Genomic DNA, 8,760 nt, shown 5'->3' on the forward strand with positions numbered 1-8,760 from the left:
ACACTACAGGGAATGATGCGCCCTATGTAGTAACTAAGTCAGGCGTCACTCTCTAGTGTCTGTCTGGAGGACTGTATTATGATGTACATAGCTGGCTGTGTGTGTGTGTGTGTGTGTGTGGTCGGTCACTAAAACTGCTCATCTCACTTCCTTCCTAGTCTTGCTTCACTTGCCTGTCTCTTGTTTTATCTTCATGTGAGTCACATGACTGAATTCCCTTTGCTCATGCAATACAGTATGTGTGGCGTACAGAGTTTGACCTGTTTTTAAATGCCTCCGGTATAAAATACATTAGTTCAGATCCACCATATCCTCTACTTTACAATATTTTAAAGTGGAGTTATAAAACGCTGGATCATAAAAACGCTGTGATGATACAATTTAATATGAAGTGAATGAATGGTCTGATTTTTGAATGAATTTTAAAGCATGCTAACACTATGGTACACTTATTCAGCAGAGAGTAGGTGTGCAGTGTTTGCATCCCCATGCATGTGAGGCGTGTTGCACAAGGTTCCTTAAATGCTGGACTCTAGGGAAAACTCTTACTCAGCCTCAGAAGTGTGTTTCTATTCTAAGGATTTTGGCTTTATATTCTTCCTGCTTTCATGTCAGTTTATTATTTATAATATTTTTGTATTTGAATTGTTACTTAGAGAAACAGTAGGACAACAGACGTCCATGTGAAATCATTTCAAACTTTGATTCATTTGCGTTAATAGAGCTCCCTTGTCTTATTTTTACCTGGCAAACAGTGAAAAGATCCTTTCCAACTATACACCGCCTGGTCATTCCTCCTCCTTCATCTGACTATGAACTTTTCTCCACAGGGAACTGTGAGGAATAACACATTTTTTCATGACACAATAGCTGAAATTAGGCATTTTATTACTCAGACTATGGCTGCTGCAGAGCCGAAGTTCTCGCCCAGCATGTGCATGACTGTGGGTGGCACTGAAAACATTATCTTTTGTTGAGCCCTGAATGCTTAACAAAATTTTCTCCCTTGTCATATTAGCTACCCACGCTCTCTGTTCCTGTTGTTCAGAACTTATTCCAGTCACATACAGGAGTGTTTGAAAGCACACTGAAACTACTGCTAGGACAAATAATTCATCGTGACTGACTCATTACACAGAGGGCAGCAGGTTACAGTGATGTAAACATCTCAGAAGCATGAGAAGAAAGTCACTGTTGTCACTCATTAAAGGGCAAATACACTGAAATGCACTGTTGATGGAGGAGCAGTGGGCTGGGAATTGTGGTTTAGCTGAGGTTGTGGGAACCATTCATTTTTACTCTGATTCTGTCACTGCACACAAAAAAACCACACACATATACAACGCAAACTCAGCACATAAGAGAGAGAGTAAATTCATTAGTATTGACAGACATACTGTATTAGATGTCTTTGGCACCGGCCCAGTCTGCTCTCTGCCTTCAGCACTACACTGTTCCTCAGTGTTTGCACTTAATTGTACTGTACAGCACTGCTCTGTATATTAATTTTACAACACAGGAAAAGGAATTTGTGTTTTGTAACAAACTGGCCCTAGGAGGTGTCCCCAGATAAACAATAGGGCGCGTAGCAGCATGTGGAAGTGTGAGAGATGTGCTGTGAACGTGCTGAATGGCACAGAATGAGAGGAAACAGAGGCAGGGTGGATGCAAGCTGAAGGAGGAGAGATGGAGTGAGCTTAAGGGTCAGTTTCTATAGACTGGGTGGCCCGGGTGAGCTATCTGCAGACCACTACATGCAGTCGGAGGCACAATTTATATGAATGTTCTCACATTATAAAGATCTTCAGTTATGTGATCTAAAATAAGAGTAGAAATTTTATTGAACTGAAATAAAGTCCCCACTTGGGGTTCAATGTCTTGCCCAAGGACATGTGGACTGGGGAGAATGGGAATTGAACTGCCAACCCTACGACCACCGGTCAACCCGCTCTACCCCTGATCTTCAGCCGCTCCTATGGGGGATTGCACTTATTCACTGCGCCTGACACCAGCACCACAGGGGGCTCCAGGAAAATGGTGCAGCCCTGTGTGGTGAAATAGTTGGACCTGGTTCAATGTTCACCGCACCGGAAGGTTACATTATCTGGCAAGGGCGCTGCATTGACCATTCGCGTATAGGGGATGGTTGGAACGTGGATGTCCACAGGAAGAAAACTCTTGTTTACTGTGTTAGCATGAGTATTCACTACTATTCAGTCGAATTTTGGGCTCCAATTAAAGCACCATGACAACACGTCATTCATTTTTGTTAGTACTGGATGTTATACCATGTTTTTTGTCTGTCACTGACTCACTGGTGGTAGAAATTGGTGCTAAAGTAGAGCGGGCTACTTTAGCAGCATCGCTAGTTAAAACACAATGGAAACTAATGGGCTGGAAACATAAATGGAGCCACTCACGTTGACTCATCACAATGTGGCCGTATAGTACACGCCTACACCCCCCGACCAACGCAGCCCCTTGTGTTAAACACAGCAGGGAGTTGCGTTTCACCGGCTCAGTCTGAACAGCCGCTAATGTCATAAATGTAGTGGATGGCAGTGAGTTTGGACATGTTAGTGAAAAATGATGATGACCTATCAAATCCAGTGATGATGTATGCCTTGTTTGGTTGCGTGGTCATGTTTGGATAATGGAGAGGAGATGAAGTCCTGTCACTACTATCTGTTTGATTGATTGAGCTGCATGTTCAATATACAGATTGATTTAGAGTTGATGTTTAAAAGGAAAGCGTATGCTTTGAATATGCTTGCTTTCTTTATGTTGTCTTTTAGGTTCATTTTAATAAGTACATGTTTATCCTTTTTCACCTTTTAGTTCCCAGACTGTTTATTAAAACTCAAACTAAACACTGAACTTAAACACCCTAAAATATAATGTGATAAATGTTGGGTACAAAGCCTTTTGAACACATTTCTAAAAATATGTAATGTGTAAAACTGAGACTGTGTGTGAGACTATCGAGCTGTGAACTCTGCTTTGACCTCAGCGTTTTTGCTTATTTACAGTTCTCTACATTAAATTTTCATGTGATTTTTTTTTTCAAGCCCCTCTGCCACCTCCACCTAGTTTTGACTCTCAGCGCCTCTTAATTCTCCATTCTGTAGTTATCTCTCCCCCATCCCCATACTTGCACCCTCTCCTCTCTTCTCCCCCCATCTCATTTTCCTCTGTAGTTCTGACTTTTTGGGGAAAGATCTGGAGCACTTATGTATCTGCTCTGATGCAGAAGACTTCCATTTTCAGCTGTTATGTGTAGAAAATTGTCACTGATGACTTCCTGTGACCTCTGACCTCTCTAGGAGACGCAAAAATGGAGAGAAGTCCCTCAAAACATCATCATACAAAGACTGGCTGTTAGGTCAACACAGAGTTTTGCATGTAATTTCCCATTAGCACTTAGTGCTAGCATTCTCTGCTAATGAGCTCCTACTTTAACTGGCAGCCATAAAGGATGAAGTTGGGCCAGAGCTGACTGGGTGATTTCAGAGCGGTCCAGTGTCTTTAATGAGTTTTACAGTTGGTGACTCTGGGGGAAAGGCATGACTAACACAGATTGACTTTCACTGTGATTACTTCACACTTCAAAGTCCCAACAACACCAAAAATATTGCAGCAGCACTTCCCCTCTAATGCTAAGAACAGGGAGCTGTTAGGAGCAAGATCAATAGTAATATGTGAGGTGTTTAGAGGACCACGGGCCACGAAGACCTCTGTTATAGGGAGCCACGTCCTACTGTTGGAAAGAGTCTGAAGATTTCTTAGACTGATACACATTTATTTAATATATTCCACCTTCCGTGACTCTATATTATCCACATTTGATCTGTAAATTATAAAACTAATGTAACGGCTTGTTTAAAAAAAGGAACCAAACAATTGAGCTGTGCGTCACAAAACACAGAGAAGCTCTGATAGCTATATTAGAGTATATTGATCACTGAAACATGATCTTTTATTCAACAGTAGAAAATGAGAATTGATCTGTGCTGGAAATAACTTCAGATTTTGACTAAAGTTATGTGACGTTTGCACGTCCCCACCATCTTCTGTAAAATGTCCAGCACTGGAATGATTTTGTGTAGAACAACCAGATATATTGACTTATGTACATCTTATTTACAAAAAGGTCACTGGTTTATGGAGACCACACAATATACAATATATATCACTAGACAAAACGATAATAATGAAAGCTCATACCGCTTCCAGTTAGATACAAATAATCTAGCATGATGCACACAACTTTGTCTTTTTTTGTCTGTAGTTGCTAGGTTACAAGGGCTGTCAACGTAATGCTATTTTGGCCAATGAGAAAATTATAAGTGATAATAAAGTTTACTTTATTAACAAAAAATGTTAATGTTTTGCTGTGCGTATCCTTGTGATACACAGCAGATGAGAAGTTTCTCACTGATCTGTGTGCTGTGAGCAAGAGAGGCACTGAAACAAATTGGGGATGAGAGAGGAATAGGTAACACAGAGAGAAAGAGGGGAGTGGGATCCAGGATGCTAGAGACTGCAGACAGAGATGGAAGAAAAGAGAGAGGGGGTTGTGAATGAATAATTTAGTCCCTCCATTCCCTCTCGCCTCCTCCCCGCTGAGTTGGTGATGTTACAAAGATGGATGAGGAGAGAAGAGGAAACAGAGAGGTGAGAGGAGACAAGTAAAGGAGACTAGAGGGAGAAGGAGACAAAGAAGAGAGAGGACACAAGAAAAGGACATGAAGCATAAGGAAAGCAGAAGAGGAGAGGTCGTTGTCATCCATTAGGTTAGCATTTTAATTCCTGTGAATATGTGTGTGTTATATGCATGCATTTCAGCAACAGTGCCTAAGTGTGTGTCTGTATGTATGGCAGATGCAGCAGGATGAATGTAGTCGATGCCAGATGTGTGTGTCGGTGTGTTCTCCTCTCTGCATTCAGCAGGTGTTCTCTCCCTCCTTTCGGAGACCCACCTGCGTCACTGATCATTCGTTACCTAGGTAACAGTGGACTTCCCCATCTCTGTGCTCCTGTGAGTGTGTGTGTGTGCATGTGGGCGGGTGTCTGAGCATGGATTATGACTCATCCTGCTCAGTTCAGAGTGGTTATCCTCACACGCCTGTCTGGGGAACACCCACCCACATCTGTCACCTCCCTGTCTGTCTCTCTTTCACCTCCTATCACTCTATTTCTCATCTCCCTTCATCATCCCCTCTTTTCTACCTCTGTTGCCCAGACTTCAGGATTTGTATGGCTGTTTAATTCAACATAAACACTGTGCACTTTATTGGGTACAAAGCTAATGCAGTTTAAAACTACAGACAATGATGATTTATAAATCAACAGCAGCACAACCTACATCTTCCACAATGATCACACAGGTGACTCATCACCTTCAAAGACAACAAAAGCTGACATGAAGGGATGATTTACTGCATGTATTAGACTGCATTAGTTTTATCTTTGTGTACCTAATAAACTGCACACTTTACATTAATAAAAAAAATGTAATGTGTACCTGCTGCTCTTTGGCGCCTGTTTATTCAAAGCAGGAAAAGAACACATTCATTAGCATGCGCTACCGCAGTCACCATGACTGGGCAGACAGATTAGAATGCCACCTACAGGCAGGCTGCTTGCTTGACAAGTCATTACTGGGAAGTGTTAGGTGATCTTTTTCAGTTAGGTTCAGGCCAAATAGATTTCAAGACATCCAAAAAATGCTTTTGCAGAGATTAAACATTTATCAGACATTGATCATTCTTTGAAAACCTATGGCCTTACCCACACAGATGATTTCACTGATATGTTTCTGTTGATTAAAGTGAGAGTAGAAGCCTGATCAGACAACCTTCTATTTAAACTTTCTATGAGTGTTATGAGTGTTAGTAGATTGATCCCTATGTTGTGATTCAAACAACAAGCTAACCACAACTCCTCTATTGTGCTGTGTATCTGGCTTTGTTTCGTGGGCTTCTTGGTAAATGCACAGACAGAACTGACCAGTCATCTTCATCCTCCCACACCCAACATGTTCAATACTTCTCTGAAGGTAGTCAAGCGCTTTTGGTGGTTTGGTGCCAGCACTGTACAATTATTACATTTTTTTTCCTTGTAGGCGTAGGCAGCACTTCTTTCTTAGTGTTTTTGACAGTTTAAGGCTTTTGTTCACAAACAGTCTTGCTATCAGCATCTCAGTGCTACTGTTTTGGCTGGTTCATTGGGTTTATCTATAACTCTGAAGCAGCCCCTAGAGGCTAAACACATCAATAACAAACAGCACACTCAGGCCCTTTTTGTTCTGAGTACCAAAATTGCATGTCTGCTCCCTAATGGGGCACTTACATACTTCACTTTTGGCCTAATGTCACACCTCAGGGGCAGTTTTGTGGCCCAACTACTGCAGTGCTTAAAGAGGAAACTGAACTCTTATGTTGCACACAAACATTTTCACCCTCTTCCTTAGAGAACATGTACCCAGCTGAACATAGTAGTTAAAACTTTACCAATAGTTGGATCTAAAATGGTGTATGGGCAGCCTGCTTAGAGCATTAGCTTTAGATATCTTATGTGCAATGTATACATAACTGTGTGTAAAATTCAAATGCATGAAAGATTTAAGATGTGAGCTGAAAAAGAGTGATTAGGCAGTAAGACGATGAGTAAGTGAGAGTGCAGTACACATATGGAGCCTGTAGAGGGCACTACTGCCTCTGGACAGCACCAGAAAACCAGTGTAGACACAGGCATTAAATAGAGAGGATGGATTTTTAATGAAACCAATTCCCTTTTCATTCATACACAGCACTGTGTGTGTGTGTGTGTGTGTGTGTGTGTATATGTGTTCTGCAAACCACCATGAAGTTGTAGGATTTGGGCTGGCTAGGGGTTTTTGTCATGAGGGGATGGATGGTGGAATAAGTAGTTGCAAGAAGGACTGGGTGCAAAGAGTTTTCCCTTTGAAGTTTCAGAGCTGTGCCCCGCCTTTCTGGGATGTTATAAAAAGCAGCAGAAGAGATTAATTTTAATGTAAATGTAGCTTTGATTTATTCATAACTGCCCTTGTATTGACCTAGATAAAACAGTCCTACCTCACACTAATACATCGGCTTTATGTTTGTACTTTTTGTCCTGCTGTCTGGGAGAGAGACAGGTGAGCGGGATATATTTAAATAGTAGTGGGTCAGCAACATCAAGGACAAAAGAAGGAAGGCCTGGGATCCTGATTGAGAGGCTGGGTTTATCTCCTGAATTTGGACCAAAGATGGAGATCCAGGATGACAGACTTCTGCTGTGCCACTGAAATGATGCTATACAAAGCAAATAAAAATACAGCAGTAAGAAATTGAAAACAAAATGGCAGTGTAGGGAGAAGGCTTTCAGGCATTTATCTTGTCTGTGCAGGAACCCGCACTACTGCTAATGTTGTACCACACACAGTGAACTACTACTGTGTAACTGATGTACTGTCATTATTGATACTCTTATTAGTGAACTCCTGTTATCTGGCTGATGCTTAGACAAGCTCTGGTGCCACCTAGTGGGCATGAGGAAAGGCATGCGTCATATTTCTGTAATACCTGTGTATGTAGTCTGTGTGAGAGAGATTGAGAGAGAAAATAGCAGCCTAATGCTGCTAAAGAAGGTAGAGTGAAAGAAAGACTTTTCGCTGTTCATGCAGCTGAAATAATTTGATCCAAACTTCTGACCTGCTGCTGACGTTGTGAAGCCTCGAAGCGGAGTCCGATTATTTTTTAATTGCATATGCTTCACCTGCTGCCCTCAAATCTTTTTTAGATCCATACAACATAGACAAAAATACTGAAGAATACAATGGTATTGCAATAGTTTTTAAACAAAGAATCAATATATAGAAAATGCAGGTCATAAATAGTACTACTACTACTAATATATTCACTTTATGTGCTATTTGATTATTATTCATTTTACTGGAGGCTAATTCTGTTTGAAAGTAGCTGTGACTGTCTACATACACTAACACATACTGTATAACACAACACTGCTTATAATAATAGCAGCAGTCTTGGAATCTAAAGACTGTATCCTCTTGAGGAAATGATTGTGATGATTGAATGATGATCAGCCTTTTAGACTGTGAAATATCTTTTATGCAAAGTTGACATTTGGGGCTGACAGTGATGGAAATGTTTCAGAGACATAGATGGGATAAGCACATTTCAGACTTTGATCGTTCCTGTGCAAAAGAGGAAATTAGGTCTTGGTGGTACTAAAGGAAATGCCAGAGTGTCATAAAGACATTAAGTTGAATTCTTACAGGAACAGTGCATTTCCAAATAGCCAAATGAATTTCACACAACACCAAAAAGGTAAAGGTCCCTGCAGCTTCTCTGTAACAGTGCTGTCATAATACATTTTTCTGCAGCTGCTTAATTTGTTGTTTCTTGGTATGATGAAAGTAAAGCCCTGAAAAACAGAGCCAAACCTAACTGTTCTGTATTTTTATTTATTTTTTATTTAGAATAAATCCAACAGAGATAACAGTGGTCTTCAGACATCTATTACAACAGTTAAAGTATAACAGAATACAAAGGCATAGCAACTTTTGGTAGCAAAAAGTGATGATAAACTAGAGAGAAGGAAAGAGAGAAAGCAATAACTAAATCGAACCGAACAGAAACACGAAGTTAAATTAAATACAAACAGAAAATATTAGTAATACACATGAAGGATATCCTGATAATTAAGGCATTGAGCTTATGGCTATTTAAATAG

General features: G+C 40.7%; 1 protein-coding gene across 2 annotated transcripts in view; it reads left to right on the plus strand.

Annotated features, from left to right (window-relative positions):
- LOC109955691 (fibroblast growth factor 14-like) overlaps positions 1 to 8,760 on the plus strand; it is a 56,392-nt gene that overhangs the window by 18,008 nt on the left and 29,624 nt on the right. Inside the window, exon 1 of one of the 2 annotated variants that reach the window (XM_020592107.1) lies at positions 4,499 to 4,793. The exons of the other annotated variant lie outside the window; for it this stretch is intronic. The gene's annotated coding sequence lies outside the window, so the exon portion shown is untranslated. Of the gene's footprint in view, positions 1 to 4,498; positions 4,794 to 8,760 lie in introns of those variants that run through there. 2 annotated transcript variants of the gene reach the window in all.

Source organism: Monopterus albus, unplaced genomic scaffold (genome assembly GCF_001952655.1).
Source record: "Monopterus albus unplaced genomic scaffold, M_albus_1.0 scaffold16.1, whole genome shotgun sequence".
Taxonomy (NCBI): Eukaryota; Metazoa; Chordata; class Actinopteri; order Synbranchiformes; family Synbranchidae; genus Monopterus; species Monopterus albus.